Genomic DNA, 16,275 nt, shown 5'->3' with positions numbered 1-16,275 from the left:
CATACATGCAAATGCGGCCGAAGGAACCCTGAATTCTGGGGGGTTTCCTGTTCCCCCACTTGTCTTTCTTCCCCTCACTCGCTCTGGCCGCTTTCCTTCCAGGAAAGCTGAGCTGGGCTTGGAAAGCTGCTAGGAGTTCCGCCGGCGGGGGGGCCACCTGCTTCCCCTCCCCCGCCCGTGCTGACGGCTCTCTCCCTAAGCCAGCCTGGGCCTGGGCGGGGGCTGGGGCCGGCGGTGGCGCCCTCTAGCCTTCAATCACCAACTCTGGTTCTTCTTCAAAACGCAAAAATCTTTCGCCTTTTACTAAAGATTTCCGTGGAGAGGAACGGAACTGAGTTTCGTACCAATTTTTGTACGCTTCAGCTCGCTGAAGCTTCCTTGTCCTGGTGGAAAAAACAGAAGCAGCACAAAAAAAAAAAAAAAAAAAAAAAAAAAACCCAGATTTTTTTTTTTTTTTTTTTTAAAAGTCACTTGCCCACTGCCTTATCCAGCAAAGGAGGTAAGCCTCCCGCCTACTCATCCCCACTTCTCCTTTTTTGCCGCCGCCGCCGAAGAAGAAGACGACGACGACGACGACGCCGGCAGGAGCAGGTGACTCTGTCTTTGTACTTACAGTGCGGGCACTGTCAGGGGCACGCCAGGCATAAGTCCGGCTTGAGAGCAGGCCCGCTTCCCGGGGCCGGGCAGGCGGGACACGGGGCCCGCCAGCATCAGGGCGGCGACCTCTTGCCGCGCGCGGCGCCGGGTTTTCCCTCCGAAACGTCGTCAACCCTGCGGGGACAGGGTCCGCCGCGGCAAAGCGCATGATCCGGGGTGGCCGGATCAAACAAAGGGATGATTGTGGTTTCTGCTTCCTCCCCGCTGAGACTGGTGGGAGCTGGCTCTGGCTTGCATACATGCAAATGCGGCCGAAGGAACCCTGAATTCTGGGGGGTTTCCTGTTCCCCCACTTGTCTTTCTTCCCCTCACTCGCTCTGGCCGCTTTCCTTCCAGGAAAGCTGAGCTGGGCTTGGAAAGCTGCTAGGAGTTCCGCCGGCGGGGGGGCCACCTGCTTCCCCTCCCCCGCCCGTGCTGACGGCTCTCTCCCTAAGCCAGCCTGGGCCTGGGCGGGGGCTGGGGCCGGCGGTGGCGCCCTCTAGCCTTCAATCACCAACTCTGGTTCTTCTTCAAAACGCAAAAATCTTTCGCCTTTTACTAAAGATTTCCGTGGAGAGGAACGGAACTGAGTTTCGTACCAATTTTTGTACGCTTCAGCTCGCTGAAGCTTCCTTGTCCTGGTGGAAAAAACAGAAGCAGCACAAAAAAAAAAAAAAAAAAAAAAAAAAAACCCAGATTTTTTTTTTTTTTTTTTTAAAAGTCACTTGCCCACTGCCTTATCCAGCAAAGGAGGTAAGCCTCCCGCCTACTCATCCCCACTTCTCCTTTTTTGCCGCCGCCGCCGAAGAAGACGACGACGACGACGACGACGACGCCGGCAGGAGCAGGTGACTCTGTCTTTGTACTTACAGTGCGGGCACTGTCAGGGGCACGCCAGGCATAAGTCCGGCTTGAGAGCAGGCCCGCTTCCCGGGGCCGGGCAGGCGGGACACGGGGCCCGCCAGCATCAGGGCGGCGACCTCTTGCCGCGCGCGGCGCCGGGTTTTCCCTCCGAAACGTCGTCAACCCTGCGGGGACAGGGTCCGCCGCGGCAAAGCGCATGATCCGGGGTGGCCGGATCAAACAAAGGGATGATTGTGGTTTCTGCTTCCTCCCCGCTGAGACTGGTGGGAGCTGGCTCTGGCTTGCATACATGCAAATGCGGCCGAAGGAACCCTGAATTCTGGGGGGTTTCCTGTTCCCCCACTTGTCTTTCTTCCCCTCACTCGCTCTGGCCGCTTTCCTTCCAGGAAAGCTGAGCTGGGCTTGGAAAGCTGCTAGGAGTTCCGCCGGCGGGGGGGCCACCTGCTTCCCCTCCCCCGCCCGTGCTGACGGCTCTCTCCCTAAGCCAGCCTGGGCCTGGGCGGGGGCTGGGGCCGGCGGTGGCGCCCTCTAGCCTTCAATCACCAACTCTGGTTCTTCTTCAAAACGCAAAAATCTTTCGCCTTTTACTAAAGATTTCCGTGGAGAGGAACGGAACTGAGTTTCGTACCAATTTTTGTACGCTTCAGCTCGCTGAAGCTTCCTTGTCCTGGTGGAAAAAACAGAAGCAGCACAAAAAAAAAAAAAAAAAAAAAAAAAAACCCAGATTTTTTTTTTTTTTTTTTTTAAAAGTCACTTGCCCACTGCCTTATCCAGCAAAGGAGGTAAGCCTCCCGCCTACTCATCCCCACTTCTCCTTTTTTGCCGCCGCCGCCGAAGAAGAAGACGACGACGACGACGACGCCGGCAGGAGCAGGTGACTCTGTCTTTGTACTTACAGTGCGGGCACTGTCAGGGGCACGCCAGGCATAAGTCCGGCTTGAGAGCAGGCCCGCTTCCCGGGGCCGGGCAGGCGGGACACGGGGCCCGCCAGCATCAGGGCGGCGACCTCTTGCCGCGCGCGGCGCCGGGTTTTCCCTCCGAAACGTCGTCAACCCTGCGGGGACAGGGTCCGCCGCGGCAAAGCGCATGATCCGGGGTGGCCGGATCAAACAAAGGGATGATTGTGGTTTCTGCTTCCTCCCCGCTGAGACTGGTGGGAGCTGGCTCTGGCTTGCATACATGCAAATGCGGCCGAAGGAACCCTGAATTCTGGGGGGTTTCCTGTTCCCCCACTTGTCTTTCTTCCCCTCACTCGCTCTGGCCGCTTTCCTTCCAGGAAAGCTGAGCTGGGCTTGGAAAGCTGCTAGGAGTTCCGCCGGCGGGGGGGCCACCTGCTTCCCCTCCCCCGCCCGTGCTGACGGCTCTCTCCCTAAGCCAGCCTGGGCCTGGGCGGGGGCTGGGGCCGGCGGTGGCGCCCTCTAGCCTTCAATCACCAACTCTGGTTCTTCTTCAAAACGCAAAAATCTTTCGCCTTTTACTAAAGATTTCCGTGGAGAGGAACGGAACTGAGTTTCGTACCAATTTTTGTACGCTTCAGCTCGCTGAAGCTTCCTTGTCCTGGTGGAAAAAACAGAAGCAGCACAAAAAAAAAAAAAAAAAAAAAAAAAAAACCCAGATTTTTTTTTTTTTTTTTTTAAAAGTCACTTGCCCACTGCCTTATCCAGCAAAGGAGGTAAGCCTCCCGCCTACTCATCCCCACTTCTCCTTTTTTGCCGCCGCCGCCGAAGAAGACGACGACGACGACGACGACGACGCCGGCAGGAGCAGGTGACTCTGTCTTTGTACTTACAGTGCGGGCACTGTCAGGGGCACGCCAGGCATAAGTCCGGCTTGAGAGCAGGCCCGCTTCCCGGGGCCGGGCAGGCGGGACACGGGGCCCGCCAGCATCAGGGCGGCGACCTCTTGCCGCGCGCGGCGCCGGGTTTTCCCTCCGAAACGTCGTCAACCCTGCGGGGACAGGGTCCGCCGCGGCAAAGCGCATGATCCGGGGTGGCCGGATCAAACAAAGGGATGATTGTGGTTTCTGCTTCCTCCCCGCTGAGACTGGTGGGAGCTGGCTCTGGCTTGCATACATGCAAATGCGGCCGAAGGAACCCTGAATTCTGGGGGGTTTCCTGTTCCCCCACTTGTCTTTCTTCCCCTCACTCGCTCTGGCCGCTTTCCTTCCAGGAAAGCTGAGCTGGGCTTGGAAAGCTGCTAGGAGTTCCGCCGGCGGGGGGGCCACCTGCTTCCCCTCCCCCGCCCGTGCTGACGGCTCTCTCCCTAAGCCAGCCTGGGCCTGGGCGGGGGCTGGGGCCGGCGGTGGCGCCCTCTAGCCTTCAATCACCAACTCTGGTTCTTCTTCAAAACGCAAAAATCTTTCGCCTTTTACTAAAGATTTCCGTGGAGAGGAACGGAACTGAGTTTCGTACCAATTTTTGTACGCTTCAGCTCGCTGAAGCTTCCTTGTCCTGGTGGAAAAAACAGAAGCAGCACAAAAAAAAAAAAAAAAAAAAAAAAAAACCCAGATTTTTTTTTTTTTTTTTTTTAAAAGTCACTTGCCCACTGCCTTATCCAGCAAAGGAGGTAAGCCTCCCGCCTACTCATCCCCACTTCTCCTTTTTTGCCGCCGCCGCCGAAGAAGAAGACGACGACGACGACGACGACGCCGGCAGGAGCAGGTGACTCTGTCTTTGTACTTACAGTGCGGGCACTGTCAGGGGCACGCCAGGCATAAGTCCGGCTTGAGAGCAGGCCCGCTTCCCGGGGCCGGGCAGGCGGGACACGGGGCCCGCCAGCATCAGGGCGGCGACCTCTTGCCGCGCGCGGCGCCGGGTTTTCCCTCCGAAACGTCGTCAACCCTGCGGGGACAGGGTCCGCCGCGGCAAAGCGCATGATCCGGGGTGGCCGGATCAAACAAAGGGATGATTGTGGTTTCTGCTTCCTCCCCGCTGAGACTGGTGGGAGCTGGCTCTGGCTTGCATACATGCAAATGCGGCCGAAGGAACCCTGAATTCTGGGGGGTTTCCTGTTCCCCCACTTGTCTTTCTTCCCCTCACTCGCTCTGGCCGCTTTCCTTCCAGGAAAGCTGAGCTGGGCTTGGAAAGCTGCTAGGAGTTCCGCCGGCGGGGGGGCCACCTGCTTCCCCTCCCCCGCCCGTGCTGACGGCTCTCTCCCTAAGCCAGCCTGGGCCTGGGCGGGGGCTGGGGCCGGCGGTGGCGCCCTCTAGCCTTCAATCACCAACTCTGGTTCTTCTTCAAAACGCAAAAATCTTTCGCCTTTTACTAAAGATTTCCGTGGAGAGGAACGGAACTGAGTTTCGTACCAATTTTTGTACGCTTCAGCTCGCTGAAGCTTCCTTGTCCTGGTGGAAAAAACAGAAGCAGCACAAAAAAAAAAAAAAAAAAAAAAAAAAACCCAGATTTTTTTTTTTTTTTTTTTAAAAGTCACTTGCCCACTGCCTTATCCAGCAAAGGAGGTAAGCCTCCCGCCTACTCATCCCCACTTCTCCTTTTTTGCCGCCGCCGCCGAAGAAGAAGACGACGACGACGACGACGACGACGCCGGCAGGAGCAGGTGACTCTGTCTTTGTACTTACAGTGCGGGCACTGTCAGGGGCACGCCAGGCATAAGTCCGGCTTGAGAGCAGGCCCGCTTCCCGGGGCCGGGCAGGCGGGACACGGGGCCCGCCAGCATCAGGGCGGCGACCTCTTGCCGCGCGCGGCGCCGGGTTTTCCCTCCGAAACGTCGTCAACCCTGCGGGGACAGGGTCCGCCGCGGCAAAGCGCATGATCCGGGGTGGCCGGATCAAACAAAGGGATGATTGTGGTTTCTGCTTCCTCCCCGCTGAGACTGGTGGGAGCTGGCTCTGGCTTGCATACATGCAAATGCGGCCGAAGGAACCCTGAATTCTGGGGGGTTTCCTGTTCCCCCACTTGTCTTTCTTCCCCTCACTCGCTCTGGCCGCTTTCCTTCCAGGAAAGCTGAGCTGGGCTTGGAAAGCTGCTAGGAGTTCCGCCGGCGGGGGGGCCACCTGCTTCCCCTCCCCCGCCCGTGCTGACGGCTCTCTCCCTAAGCCAGCCTGGGCCTGGGCGGGGGCTGGGGCCGGCGGTGGCGCCCTCTAGCCTTCAATCACCAACTCTGGTTCTTCTTCAAAACGCAAAAATCTTTCGCCTTTTACTAAAGATTTCCGTGGAGAGGAACGGAACTGAGTTTCGTACCAATTTTTGTACGCTTCAGCTCGCTGAAGCTTCCTTGTCCTGGTGGAAAAAACAGAAGCAGCACAAAAAAAAAAAAAAAAAAAAAAAAAAACCCAGATTTTTTTTTTTTTTTTTTTTAAAAGTCACTTGCCCACTGCCTTATCCAGCAAAGGAGGTAAGCCTCCCGCCTACTCATCCCCACTTCTCCTTTTTTGCCGCCGCCGCCGAAGAAGAAGACGACGACGACGACGACGCCGGCAGGAGCAGGTGACTCTGTCTTTGTACTTACAGTGCGGGCACTGTCAGGGGCACGCCAGGCATAAGTCCGGCTTGAGAGCAGGCCCGCTTCCCGGGGCCGGGCAGGCGGGACACGGGGCCCGCCAGCATCAGGGCGGCGACCTCTTGCCGCGCGCGGCGCCGGGTTTTCCCTCCGAAACGTCGTCAACCCTGCGGGGACAGGGTCCGCCGCGGCAAAGCGCATGATCCGGGGTGGCCGGATCAAACAAAGGGATGATTGTGGTTTCTGCTTCCTCCCCGCTGAGACTGGTGGGAGCTGGCTCTGGCTTGCATACATGCAAATGCGGCCGAAGGAACCCTGAATTCTGGGGGGTTTCCTGTTCCCCCACTTGTCTTTCTTCCCCTCACTCGCTCTGGCCGCTTTCCTTCCAGGAAAGCTGAGCTGGGCTTGGAAAGCTGCTAGGAGTTCCGCCGGCGGGGGGGCCACCTGCTTCCCCTCCCCCGCCCGTGCTGACGGCTCTCTCCCTAAGCCAGCCTGGGCCTGGGCGGGGGCTGGGGCCGGCGGTGGCGCCCTCTAGCCTTCAATCACCAACTCTGGTTCTTCTTCAAAACGCAAAAATCTTTCGCCTTTTACTAAAGATTTCCGTGGAGAGGAACGGAACTGAGTTTCGTACCAATTTTTGTACGCTTCAGCTCGCTGAAGCTTCCTTGTCCTGGTGGAAAAAACAGAAGCAGCACAAAAAAAAAAAAAAAAAAAAAAAAAAACCCAGATTTTTTTTTTTTTTTTTTTTAAAAGTCACTTGCCCACTGCCTTATCCAGCAAAGGAGGTAAGCCTCCCGCCTACTCATCCCCACTTCTCCTTTTTTGCCGCCGCCGCCGAAGAAGAAGACGACGACGACGACGACGCCGGCAGGAGCAGGTGACTCTGTCTTTGTACTTACAGTGCGGGCACTGTCAGGGGCACGCCAGGCATAAGTCCGGCTTGAGAGCAGGCCCGCTTCCCGGGGCCGGGCAGGCGGGACACGGGGCCCGCCAGCATCAGGGCGGCGACCTCTTGCCGCGCGCGGCGCCGGGTTTTCCCTCCGAAACGTCGTCAACCCTGCGGGGACAGGGTCCGCCGCGGCAAAGCGCATGATCCGGGGTGGCCGGATCAAACAAAGGGATGATTGTGGTTTCTGCTTCCTCCCCGCTGAGACTGGTGGGAGCTGGCTCTGGCTTGCATACATGCAAATGCGGCCGAAGGAACCCTGAATTCTGGGGGGTTTCCTGTTCCCCCACTTGTCTTTCTTCCCCTCACTCGCTCTGGCCGCTTTCCTTCCAGGAAAGCTGAGCTGGGCTTGGAAAGCTGCTAGGAGTTCCGCCGGCGGGGGGGCCACCTGCTTCCCCTCCCCCGCCCGTGCTGACGGCTCTCTCCCTAAGCCAGCCTGGGCCTGGGCGGGGGCTGGGGCCGGCGGTGGCGCCCTCTAGCCTTCAATCACCAACTCTGGTTCTTCTTCAAAACGCAAAAATCTTTCGCCTTTTACTAAAGATTTCCGTGGAGAGGAACGGAACTGAGTTTCGTACCAATTTTTGTACGCTTCAGCTCGCTGAAGCTTCCTTGTCCTGGTGGAAAAAACAGAAGCAGCACAAAAAAAAAAAAAAAAAAAAAAAAAAACCCAGATTTTTTTTTTTTTTTTTTTAAAAGTCACTTGCCCACTGCCTTATCCAGCAAAGGAGGTAAGCCTCCCGCCTACTCATCCCCACTTCTCCTTTTTTGCCGCCGCCGCCGAAGAAGAAGACGACGACGACGACGACGACGCCGGCAGGAGCAGGTGACTCTGTCTTTGTACTTACAGTGCGGGCACTGTCAGGGGCACGCCAGGCATAAGTCCGGCTTGAGAGCAGGCCCGCTTCCCGGGGCCGGGCAGGCGGGACACGGGGCCCGCCAGCATCAGGGCGGCGACCTCTTGCCGCGCGCGGCGCCGGGTTTTCCCTCCGAAACGTCGTCAACCCTGCGGGGACAGGGTCCGCCGCGGCAAAGCGCATGATCCGGGGTGGCCGGATCAAACAAAGGGATGATTGTGGTTTCTGCTTCCTCCCCGCTGAGACTGGTGGGAGCTGGCTCTGGCTTGCATACATGCAAATGCGGCCGAAGGAACCCTGAATTCTGGGGGGTTTCCTGTTCCCCCACTTGTCTTTCTTCCCCTCACTCGCTCTGGCCGCTTTCCTTCCAGGAAAGCTGAGCTGGGCTTGGAAAGCTGCTAGGAGTTCCGCCGGCGGGGGGGCCACCTGCTTCCCCTCCCCCGCCCGTGCTGACGGCTCTCTCCCTAAGCCAGCCTGGGCCTGGGCGGGGGCTGGGGCCGGCGGTGGCGCCCTCTAGCCTTCAATCACCAACTCTGGTTCTTCTTCAAAACGCAAAAATCTTTCGCCTTTTACTAAAGATTTCCGTGGAGAGGAACGGAACTGAGTTTCGTACCAATTTTTGTACGCTTCAGCTCGCTGAAGCTTCCTTGTCCTGGTGGAAAAAACAGAAGCAGCACAAAAAAAAAAAAAAAAAAAAAAAAAAAACCCAGATTTTTTTTTTTTTTTTTTTTAAAAGTCACTTGCCCACTGCCTTATCCAGCAAAGGAGGTAAGCCTCCCGCCTACTCATCCCCACTTCTCCTTTTTTGCCGCCGCCGCCGAAGAAGAAGACGACGACGACGACGACGCCGGCAGGAGCAGGTGACTCTGTCTTTGTACTTACAGTGCGGGCACTGTCAGGGGCACGCCAGGCATAAGTCCGGCTTGAGAGCAGGCCCGCTTCCCGGGGCCGGGCAGGCGGGACACGGGGCCCGCCAGCATCAGGGCGGCGACCTCTTGCCGCGCGCGGCGCCGGGTTTTCCCTCCGAAACGTCGTCAACCCTGCGGGGACAGGGTCCGCCGCGGCAAAGCGCATGATCCGGGGTGGCCGGATCAAACAAAGGGATGATTGTGGTTTCTGCTTCCTCCCCGCTGAGACTGGTGGGAGCTGGCTCTGGCTTGCATACATGCAAATGCGGCCGAAGGAACCCTGAATTCTGGGGGGTTTCCTGTTCCCCCACTTGTCTTTCTTCCCCTCACTCGCTCTGGCCGCTTTCCTTCCAGGAAAGCTGAGCTGGGCTTGGAAAGCTGCTAGGAGTTCCGCCGGCGGGGGGGCCACCTGCTTCCCCTCCCCCGCCCGTGCTGACGGCTCTCTCCCTAAGCCAGCCTGGGCCTGGGCGGGGGCTGGGGCCGGCGGTGGCGCCCTCTAGCCTTCAATCACCAACTCTGGTTCTTCTTCAAAACGCAAAAATCTTTCGCCTTTTACTAAAGATTTCCGTGGAGAGGAACGGAACTGAGTTTCGTACCAATTTTTGTACGCTTCAGCTCGCTGAAGCTTCCTTGTCCTGGTGGAAAAAACAGAAGCAGCACAAAAAAAAAAAAAAAAAAAAAAAAAAACCCAGATTTTTTTTTTTTTTTTTTTTTAAAAGTCACTTGCCCACTGCCTTATCCAGCAAAGGAGGTAAGCCTCCCGCCTACTCATCCCCACTTCTCCTTTTTTGCCGCCGCCGCCGAAGAAGAAGACGACGACGACGACGACGCCGCCGGCAGGAGCAGGTGACTCTGTCTTTGTACTTACAGTGCGGGCACTGTCAGGGGCACGCCAGGCATAAGTCCGGCTTGAGAGCAGGCCCGCTTCCCGGGGCCGGGCAGGCGGGACACGGGGCCCGCCAGCATCAGGGCGGCGACCTCTTGCCGCGCGCGGCGCCGGGTTTTCCCTCCGAAACGTCGTCAACCCTGCGGGGACAGGGTCCGCCGCGGCAAAGCGCATGATCCGGGGTGGCCGGATCAAACAAAGGGATGATTGTGGTTTCTGCTTCCTCCCCGCTGAGACTGGTGGGAGCTGGCTCTGGCTTGCATACATGCAAATGCGGCCGAAGGAACCCTGAATTCTGGGGGGTTTCCTGTTCCCCCACTTGTCTTTCTTCCCCTCACTCGCTCTGGCCGCTTTCCTTCCAGGAAAGCTGAGCTGGGCTTGGAAAGCTGCTAGGAGTTCCGCCGGCGGGGGGGCCACCTGCTTCCCCTCCCCCGCCCGTGCTGACGGCTCTCTCCCTAAGCCAGCCTGGGCCTGGGCGGGGGCTGGGGCCGGCGGTGGCGCCCTCTAGCCTTCAATCACCAACTCTGGTTCTTCTTCAAAACGCAAAAATCTTTCGCCTTTTACTAAAGATTTCCGTGGAGAGGAACGGAACTGAGTTTCGTACCAATTTTTGTACGCTTCAGCTCGCTGAAGCTTCCTTGTCCTGGTGGAAAAAACAGAAGCAGCACAAAAAAAAAAAAAAAAAAAAAAAAAAAACCCAGATTTTTTTTTTTTTTTTTTTTAAAAGTCACTTGCCCACTGCCTTATCCAGCAAAGGAGGTAAGCCTCCCGCCTACTCATCCCCACTTCTCCTTTTTTGCCGCCGCCGCCGAAGAAGAAGACGACGACGACGACGACGACGCCGGCAGGAGCAGGTGACTCTGTCTTTGTACTTACAGTGCGGGCACTGTCAGGGGCACGCCAGGCATAAGTCCGGCTTGAGAGCAGGCCCGCTTCCCGGGGCCGGGCAGGCGGGACACGGGGCCCGCCAGCATCAGGGCGGCGACCTCTTGCCGCGCGCGGCGCCGGGTTTTCCCTCCGAAACGTCGTCAACCCTGCGGGGACAGGGTCCGCCGCGGCAAAGCGCATGATCCGGGGTGGCCGGATCAAACAAAGGGATGATTGTGGTTTCTGCTTCCTCCCCGCTGAGACTGGTGGGAGCTGGCTCTGGCTTGCATACATGCAAATGCGGCCGAAGGAACCCTGAATTCTGGGGGGTTTCCTGTTCCCCCACTTGTCTTTCTTCCCCTCACTCGCTCTGGCCGCTTTCCTTCCAGGAAAGCTGAGCTGGGCTTGGAAAGCTGCTAGGAGTTCCGCCGGCGGGGGGGCCACCTGCTTCCCCTCCCCCGCCCGTGCTGACGGCTCTCTCCCTAAGCCAGCCTGGGCCTGGGCGGGGGCTGGGGCCGGCGGTGGCGCCCTCTAGCCTTCAATCACCAACTCTGGTTCTTCTTCAAAACGCAAAAATCTTTCGCCTTTTACTAAAGATTTCCGTGGAGAGGAACGGAACTGAGTTTCGTACCAATTTTTGTACGCTTCAGCTCGCTGAAGCTTCCTTGTCCTGGTGGAAAAAACAGAAGCAGCACAAAAAAAAAAAAAAAAAAAAAAAAAAAACCCAGATTTTTTTTTTTTTTTTTTTTAAAAGTCACTTGCCCACTGCCTTATCCAGCAAAGGAGGTAAGCCTCCCGCCTACTCATCCCCACTTCTCCTTTTTTGCCGCCGCCGCCGAAGAAGAAGACGACGACGACGACGACGACGCCGGCAGGAGCAGGTGACTCTGTCTTTGTACTTACAGTGCGGGCACTGTCAGGGGCACGCCAGGCATAAGTCCGGCTTGAGAGCAGGCCCGCTTCCCGGGGCCGGGCAGGCGGGACACGGGGCCCGCCAGCATCAGGGCGGCGACCTCTTGCCGCGCGCGGCGCCGGGTTTTCCCTCCGAAACGTCGTCAACCCTGCGGGGACAGGGTCCGCCGCGGCAAAGCGCATGATCCGGGGTGGCCGGATCAAACAAAGGGATGATTGTGGTTTCTGCTTCCTCCCCGCTGAGACTGGTGGGAGCTGGCTCTGGCTTGCATACATGCAAATGCGGCCGAAGGAACCCTGAATTCTGGGGGGTTTCCTGTTCCCCCACTTGTCTTTCTTCCCCTCACTCGCTCTGGCCGCTTTCCTTCCAGGAAAGCTGAGCTGGGCTTGGAAAGCTGCTAGGAGTTCCGCCGGCGGGGGGGCCACCTGCTTCCCCTCCCCCGCCCGTGCTGACGGCTCTCTCCCTAAGCCAGCCTGGGCCTGGGCGGGGGCTGGGGCCGGCGGTGGCGCCCTCTAGCCTTCAATCACCAACTCTGGTTCTTCTTCAAAACGCAAAAATCTTTCGCCTTTTACTAAAGATTTCCGTGGAGAGGAACGGAACTGAGTTTCGTACCAATTTTTGTACGCTTCAGCTCGCTGAAGCTTCCTTGTCCTGGTGGAAAAAACAGAAGCAGCACAAAAAAAAAAAAAAAAAAAAAAAAAAACCCAGATTTTTTTTTTTTTTTTTTTTAAAAGTCACTTGCCCACTGCCTTATCCAGCAAAGGAGGTAAGCCTCCCGCCTACTCATCCCCACTTCTCCTTTTTTGCCGCCGCCGCCGAAGAAGAAGACGACGACGACGACGACGCCGGCAGGAGCAGGTGACTCTGTCTTTGTACTTACAGTGCGGGCACTGTCAGGGGCACGCCAGGCATAAGTCCGGCTTGAGAGCAGGCCCGCTTCCCGGGGCCGGGCAGGCGGGACACGGGGCCCGCCAGCATCAGGGCGGCGACCTCTTGCCGCGCGCGGCGCCGGGTTTTCCCTCCGAAACGTCGTCAACCCTGCGGGGACAGGGTCCGCCGCGGCAAAGCGCATGATCCGGGGTGGCCGGATCAAACAAAGGGATGATTGTGGTTTCTGCTTCCTCCCCGCTGAGACTGGTGGGAGCTGGCTCTGGCTTGCATACATGCAAATGCGGCCGAAGGAACCCTGAATTCTGGGGGGTTTCCTGTTCCCCCACTTGTCTTTCTTCCCCTCACTCGCTCTGGCCGCTTTCCTTCCAGGAAAGCTGAGCTGGGCTTGGAAAGCTGCTAGGAGTTCCGCCGGCGGGGGGGCCACCTGCTTCCCCTCCCCCGCCCGTGCTGACGGCTCTCTCCCTAAGCCAGCCTGGGCCTGGGCGGGGGCTGGGGCCGGCGGTGGCGCCCTCTAGCCTTCAATCACCAACTCTGGTTCTTCTTCAAAACGCAAAAATCTTTCGCCTTTTACTAAAGATTTCCGTGGAGAGGAACGGAACTGAGTTTCGTACCAATTTTTGTACGCTTCAGCTCGCTGAAGCTTCCTTGTCCTGGTGGAAAAAACAGAAGCAGCACAAAAAAAAAAAAAAAAAAAAAAAAAAACCCAGATTTTTTTTTTTTTTTTTTTTAAAAGTCACTTGCCCACTGCCTTATCCAGCAAAGGAGGTAAGCCTCCCGCCTACTCATCCCCACTTCTCCTTTTTTGCCGCCGCCGCCGAAGAAGAAGACGACGACGACGACGACGACGCCGGCAGGAGCAGGTGACTCTGTCTTTGTACTTACAGTGCGGGCACTGTCAGGGGCACGCCAGGCATAAGTCCGGCTTGAGAGCAGGCCCGCTTCCCGGGGCCGGGCAGGCGGGACACGGGGCCCGCCAGCATCAGGGCGGCGACCTCTTGCCGCGCGCGGCGCCGGGTTTTCCCTCCGAAACGTCGTCAACCCTGCGGGGACAGGGTCCGCCGCGGCAAAGCGCATGATCCGGGGTGGCCGGATCAAACAAAGGGATGATTGTGGTTTCTGCTTCCTCCCCGCTGAGACTGGTGGGAGCTGGCTCTGGCTTGCATACATGCAAATGCGGCCGAAGGAACCCTGAATTCTGGGGGGTTTCCTGTTCCCCCACTTGTCTTTCTTCCCCTCACTCGCTCTGGCCGCTTTCCTTCCAGGAAAGCTGAGCTGGGCTTGGAAAGCTGCTAGGAGTTCCGCCGGCGGGGGGGCCACCTGCTTCCCCTCCCCCGCCCGTGCTGACGGCTCTCTCCCTAAGCCAGCCTGGGCCTGGGCGGGGGCTGGGGCCGGCGGTGGCGCCCTCTAGCCTTCAATCACCAACTCTGGTTCTTCTTCAAAACACAAAAATCTTTCGCCTTTTACTAAAGATTTCCGTGGAGAGGAACGGAACTGAGTTTCGTACCAATTTTTGTACGCTTCAGCTCGCTGAAGCTTCCTTGTCCTGGTGGAAAAAACAGAAGCAGCACAAAAAAAAAAAAAAAAAAAAAAAAAAACCCAGATTTTTTTTTTTTTTTTTTTTAAAAGTCACTTGCCCACTGCCTTATCCAGCAAAGGAGGTAAGCCTCCCGCCTACTCATCCCCACTTCTCCTTTTTTGCCGCCGCCGCCGAAGAAGAAGACGACGACGACGACGACGCCGGCAGGAGCAGGTGACTCTGTCTTTGTACTTACAGTGCGGGCACTGTCAGGGGCACGCCAGGCATAAGTCCGGCTTGAGAGCAGGCCCGCTTCCCGGGGCCGGGCAGGCGGGACACGGGGCCCGCCAGCATCAGGGCGGCGACCTCTTGCCGCGCGCGGCGCCGGGTTTTCCCTCCGAAACGTCGTCAACCCTGCGGGGACAGGGTCCGCCGCGGCAAAGCGCATGATCCGGGGTGGCCGGATCAAACAAAGGGATGATTGTGGTTTCTGCTTCCTCCCCGCTGAGACTGGTGGGAGCTGGCTCTGGCTTGCATACATGCAAATGCGGCCGAAGGAACCCTGAATTCTGGGGGGTTTCCTGTTCCCCCACTTGTCTTTCTTCCCCTCACTCGCTCTGGCCGCTTTCCTTCCAGGAAAGCTGAGCTGGGCTTGGAAAGCTGCTAGGAGTTCCGCCGGCGGGGGGGCCACCTGCTTCCCCTCCCCCGCCCGTGCTGACGGCTCTCTCCCTAAGCCAGCCTGGGCCTGGGCGGGGGCTGGGGCCGGCGGTGGCGCCCTCTAGCCTTCAATCACCAACTCTGGTTCTTCTTCAAAACGCAAAAATCTTTCGCCTTTTACTAAAGATTTCCGTGGAGAGGAACGGAACTGAGTTTCGTACCAATTTTTGTACGCTTCAGCTCGCTGAAGCTTCCTTGTCCTGGTGGAAAAAACAGAAGCAGCACAAAAAAAAAAAAAAAAAAAAAAAAAAACCCAGATTTTTTTTTTTTTTTTTTTAAAAGTCACTTGCCCACTGCCTTATCCAGCAAAGGAGGTAAGCCTCCCGCCTACTCATCCCCACTTCTCCTTTTTTGCCGCCGCCGCCGAAGAAGAAGACGACGACGACGACGACGACGCCGGCAGGAGCAGGTGACTCTGTCTTTGTACTTACAGTGCGGGCACTGTCAGGGGCACGCCAGGCATAAGTCCGGCTTGAGAGCAGGCCCGCTTCCCGGGGCCGGGCAGGCGGGACACGGGGCCCGCCAGCATCAGGGCGGCGACCTCTTGCCGCGCGCGGCGCCGGGTTTTCCCTCCGAAACGTCGTCAACCCTGCGGGGACAGGGTCCGCCGCGGCAAAGCGCATGATCCGGGGTGGCCGGATCAAACAAAGGGATGATTGTGGTTTCTGCTTCCTCCCCGCTGAGACTGGTGGGAGCTGGCTCTGGCTTGCATACATGCAAATGCGGCCGAAGGAACCCTGAATTCTGGGGGGTTTCCTGTTCCCCCACTTGTCTTTCTTCCCCTCACTCGCTCTGGCCGCTTTCCTTCCAGGAAAGCTGAGCTGGGCTTGGAAAGCTGCTAGGAGTTCCGCCGGCGGGGGGGCCACCTGCTTCCCCTCCCCCGCCCGTGCTGACGGCTCTCTCCCTAAGCCAGCCTGGGCCTGGGCGGGGGCTGGGGCCGGCGGTGGCGCCCTCTAGCCTTCAATCACCAACTCTGGTTCTTCTTCAAAACGCAAAAATCTTTCGCCTTTTACTAAAGATTTCCGTGGAGAGGAACGGAACTGAGTTTCGTACCAATTTTTGTACGCTTCAGCTCGCTGAAGCTTCCTTGTCCTGGTGGAAAAAACAGAAGCAGCACAAAAAAAAAAAAAAAAAAAAAAAAAAACCCAGATTTTTTTTTTTTTTTTTTTAAAAGTCACTTGCCCACTGCCTTATCCAGCAAAGGAGGTAAGCCTCCCGCCTACTCATCCCCACTTCTCCTTTTTTGCCGCCGCCGCCGAAGAAGAAGACGACGACGACGACGACGCCGGCAGGAGCAGGTGACTCTGTCTTTGTACTTACAGTGCGGGCACTGTCAGGGGCACGCCAGGCATAAGTCCGGCTTGAGAGCAGGCCCGCTTCCCGGGGCCGGGCAGGCGGGACACGGGGCCCGCCAGCATCAGGGCGGCGACCTCTTGCCGCGCGCGGCGCCGGGTTTTCCCTCCGAAACGTCGTCAACCCTGCGGGGACAGGGTCCGCCGCGGCAAAGCGCATGATCCGGGGTGGCCGGATCAAACAAAGGGATGATTGTGGTTTCTGCTTCCTCCCCGCTGAGACTGGTGGGAGCTGGCTCTGGCTTGCATACATGCAAATGCGGCCGAAGGAACCCTGAATTCTGGGGGGTTTCCTGTTCCCCCACTTGTCTTTCTTCCCCTCACTCGCTCTGGCCGCTTTCCTTCCAGGAAAGCTGAGCTGGGCTTGGAAAGCTGCTAGGAGTTCCGCCGGCGGGGGGGCCACCTGCTTCCCCTCCCCCGCCCGTGCTGACGGCTCTCTCCCTAAGCCAGCCTGGGCCTGGGCGGGG

At 57.9% G+C, this 16,275-nt stretch overlaps 18 non-coding genes across 18 annotated transcripts; all 18 read left to right on the top strand.

The window, feature by feature from the left end:
• The first annotated feature begins 259 nt into the window (after positions 1–259).
• On the top strand, positions 260–375 carry LOC140123165 (U5 spliceosomal RNA). The gene has a single exon (XR_011854501.1). It is a non-coding gene; the product is annotated as a U5 spliceosomal RNA (small nuclear RNA).
• Positions 376–1,150: 775 nt separating this feature from the next.
• On the top strand, positions 1,151–1,266 carry LOC140123164 (U5 spliceosomal RNA). The gene has a single exon (XR_011854500.1). It is a non-coding gene; the product is annotated as a U5 spliceosomal RNA (small nuclear RNA).
• A 777-nt stretch (positions 1,267–2,043) lies between these two features.
• LOC140123162 (U5 spliceosomal RNA) lies at positions 2,044–2,159 on the top strand. Its single transcript, XR_011854498.1, has one exon. It is a non-coding gene; the product is annotated as a U5 spliceosomal RNA (small nuclear RNA).
• Positions 2,160–2,933: 774 nt separating this feature from the next.
• LOC140123161 (U5 spliceosomal RNA) lies at positions 2,934–3,049 on the top strand. The gene has a single exon (XR_011854497.1). It is a non-coding gene; the product is annotated as a U5 spliceosomal RNA (small nuclear RNA).
• Positions 3,050–3,826: 777 nt separating this feature from the next.
• LOC140123160 (U5 spliceosomal RNA) lies at positions 3,827–3,942 on the top strand. Its single transcript, XR_011854496.1, has one exon. It is a non-coding gene; the product is annotated as a U5 spliceosomal RNA (small nuclear RNA).
• A 777-nt stretch (positions 3,943–4,719) lies between these two features.
• On the top strand, positions 4,720–4,835 carry LOC140123159 (U5 spliceosomal RNA). Its single transcript, XR_011854495.1, has one exon. It is a non-coding gene; the product is annotated as a U5 spliceosomal RNA (small nuclear RNA).
• A 779-nt stretch (positions 4,836–5,614) lies between these two features.
• On the top strand, positions 5,615–5,730 carry LOC140123158 (U5 spliceosomal RNA). Its single transcript, XR_011854494.1, has one exon. It is a non-coding gene; the product is annotated as a U5 spliceosomal RNA (small nuclear RNA).
• A 774-nt stretch (positions 5,731–6,504) lies between these two features.
• On the top strand, positions 6,505–6,620 carry LOC140123157 (U5 spliceosomal RNA). Its single transcript, XR_011854493.1, has one exon. It is a non-coding gene; the product is annotated as a U5 spliceosomal RNA (small nuclear RNA).
• Positions 6,621–7,394: 774 nt separating this feature from the next.
• On the top strand, positions 7,395–7,510 carry LOC140123156 (U5 spliceosomal RNA). The gene has a single exon (XR_011854492.1). It is a non-coding gene; the product is annotated as a U5 spliceosomal RNA (small nuclear RNA).
• A 776-nt stretch (positions 7,511–8,286) lies between these two features.
• LOC140123155 (U5 spliceosomal RNA) lies at positions 8,287–8,402 on the top strand. Its single transcript, XR_011854491.1, has one exon. It is a non-coding gene; the product is annotated as a U5 spliceosomal RNA (small nuclear RNA).
• A 775-nt stretch (positions 8,403–9,177) lies between these two features.
• Positions 9,178–9,293, top strand: LOC140123154 (U5 spliceosomal RNA). The gene has a single exon (XR_011854490.1). It is a non-coding gene; the product is annotated as a U5 spliceosomal RNA (small nuclear RNA).
• Positions 9,294–10,071: 778 nt separating this feature from the next.
• LOC140123153 (U5 spliceosomal RNA) lies at positions 10,072–10,187 on the top strand. Its single transcript, XR_011854489.1, has one exon. It is a non-coding gene; the product is annotated as a U5 spliceosomal RNA (small nuclear RNA).
• A 778-nt stretch (positions 10,188–10,965) lies between these two features.
• Positions 10,966–11,081, top strand: LOC140123151 (U5 spliceosomal RNA). Its single transcript, XR_011854487.1, has one exon. It is a non-coding gene; the product is annotated as a U5 spliceosomal RNA (small nuclear RNA).
• A 778-nt stretch (positions 11,082–11,859) lies between these two features.
• Positions 11,860–11,975, top strand: LOC140123150 (U5 spliceosomal RNA). Its single transcript, XR_011854486.1, has one exon. It is a non-coding gene; the product is annotated as a U5 spliceosomal RNA (small nuclear RNA).
• A 774-nt stretch (positions 11,976–12,749) lies between these two features.
• Positions 12,750–12,865, top strand: LOC140123149 (U5 spliceosomal RNA). The gene has a single exon (XR_011854485.1). It is a non-coding gene; the product is annotated as a U5 spliceosomal RNA (small nuclear RNA).
• A 777-nt stretch (positions 12,866–13,642) lies between these two features.
• Positions 13,643–13,758, top strand: LOC140123262 (U5 spliceosomal RNA). The gene has a single exon (XR_011854594.1). It is a non-coding gene; the product is annotated as a U5 spliceosomal RNA (small nuclear RNA).
• Positions 13,759–14,532: 774 nt separating this feature from the next.
• Positions 14,533–14,648, top strand: LOC140123148 (U5 spliceosomal RNA). The gene has a single exon (XR_011854484.1). It is a non-coding gene; the product is annotated as a U5 spliceosomal RNA (small nuclear RNA).
• Positions 14,649–15,424: 776 nt separating this feature from the next.
• Positions 15,425–15,540, top strand: LOC140123147 (U5 spliceosomal RNA). Its single transcript, XR_011854483.1, has one exon. It is a non-coding gene; the product is annotated as a U5 spliceosomal RNA (small nuclear RNA).
• Positions 15,541–16,275: the final 735 nt, after the last annotated feature.

The sequence above is a fragment of the Engystomops pustulosus genome, chromosome 3 (genome assembly GCF_040894005.1).
Source record: "Engystomops pustulosus chromosome 3, aEngPut4.maternal, whole genome shotgun sequence".
In the NCBI taxonomy this organism is placed as follows: Eukaryota; Metazoa; Chordata; class Amphibia; order Anura; family Leptodactylidae; genus Engystomops; species Engystomops pustulosus.
Note: the sequence above shows the minus strand (reverse complement) of the source record. Positions and strands in the feature narration are given on the sequence as shown.